A 1841-nucleotide genomic window follows, 5' to 3' on the forward strand; every position below is an offset into this window, starting at 1 on the left:
TGGCTAGAGAGATGGATCAGTGGTTAGAGCACCTGTTCCTCTTGCAGAGGACCTGGGTTCAAGTCCCAACATTAGTAACTCCAGTTCCAGGGGGTCCAATGCTCTCTTCCGGTCTCCACTGGCCCCAGGCATGCACATGGTGCACAGACATACATGTGAGCAAAACACTCACACACATTAATAAGTAAAAAAATAAGTAAATAAGCAATTTTAAAAAAACAACAGGAGGAGAGGTGTCCTTACAGGCCCTTGGTTGAGAATGATAGACTCCTGTCCAAGTCTCATTTATACAGGGGAAAAGCTAGGCATGGTGGCTGTGTGTGTAATCCCAGAACTCAGGAGGCAAGGAAGGGGGATTGCTCAGTTCAAATCCAGCCTGGGCTTCGTAGTTAAGATTTTGTTTTTAAAACAAATCAAAACAAAGAACTGAAATCAAAGAAAACTCTGGTTAGATCTCTAAGCTCAGAGAAAGTCTGAAACAGAGGCAAAAAGCCAAGGCCCAGGTAGGGAGGATGGAGCCCAGGATGATGAGAGGCAATCCTGGTCACTCAGAAAGTAGTCCCTAGTCCTGTCAGGCACCAAGCTGAGGACTCAGCCTCATACAGACTCTGTCTTAGGGGGCCTGGGACCCAGGGGATGACAGCTGGGTAAGCATTACCCAGTGCACAAAGATAAGAATCCGAGGCAGGCAGTGGACAAGAGTGTTCCAGGCGGTGGCATCTGGGTGGGGTTTTGAAGGATGTAGAGGAGTTGAGGAGACTGACCAGAGAGTGGGGAACGGGTTCCCTTATAACGTGAGTAGGCTGTGTTGGCTCCTGGTTTTTTCTTTTTTCCCAAGATTGAAATTGGCACCCAATCTGTGCTCCAGAGGCTGGGCAGCATGGAGCCAACAGTAGACCTCTCTGTTTCCTCTATGCTGAGGTGAAAGCTTGGATTTTGTTCCCCAGATCCCTCTTGGCTCCAGAGCTTCAATCCAACCCCTTTTTTTTTTTCTATCAGCAAATGAGCCAGGGCCCCTCAGCCCCTCAGCAAGTGCCATCTCCTCCTAAGTGGCTTAGACCAAGGCATGAAGTTCAACACAAACTCGAAACAATGGCAGCCTGCCTTGGCTGGATTGCAATTAGTGGCAAGTGGGAGATATTGTGGGATCCTGAACATAGCAAGGACCTCCTGGGTCCAAGGCTCACCATGAGCTTGACAGGGATAAGACAGTCTCTAGGGAGCCAGGCGAAGACCCTGAGGCAGTCAGGTGGTGGAGAGCAGAGAGGTAGATGTGGATCTTTACAGGGTTAAAAACTCCCTTCACCCCATGTCAAGCTTCCTAGAAGGCTTACAAGTACAGGGTGAGAGAGCGGTCTTGAGCTGATGTGAGCTGACTCCTGCTCACTGCCTCTCCAGAGTTGTAGGGTGTCGTTTATAAGTCAGTGGGTGCCCAGCCCTCCTTCTGTCCTGGTTTTGGCTCACGCCAGGGGGACACGCAGATGGCAGCTAGGGTCTGTCTGAGACCCTGACCTATGTTCTGGCTTCAACTTGGTGACACTGTGCTGTGATTCAGGTATACTTGACTCCATGCTCAGGGCTGGGTGACACCATGTAGAGCAAGGGCTGGGGGCAGGGTGGGCTGGGCTGCCCAGGAATAAGGACAAGGCCTCTTCCACTCTTCTCTTAGCTCATTTGTGGGACAAATCAGCCAACAGTCACCAGTCAAGGGATGGGACGCGCAGGCATGTGACATTAGATGCCTGAAGGTGGTCAGTGTCAGGGAGAACCACCAGAGACTCTCCACACAAAGGACTCCAGGCCACCCATGCCTCAACCTACCCGTGAGGATGTGTCTGTGG

Source organism: Arvicanthis niloticus, chromosome 13 (assembly GCF_011762505.2).
Source record: "Arvicanthis niloticus isolate mArvNil1 chromosome 13, mArvNil1.pat.X, whole genome shotgun sequence".
NCBI classification, from domain to species: Eukaryota; Metazoa; Chordata; class Mammalia; order Rodentia; family Muridae; genus Arvicanthis; species Arvicanthis niloticus.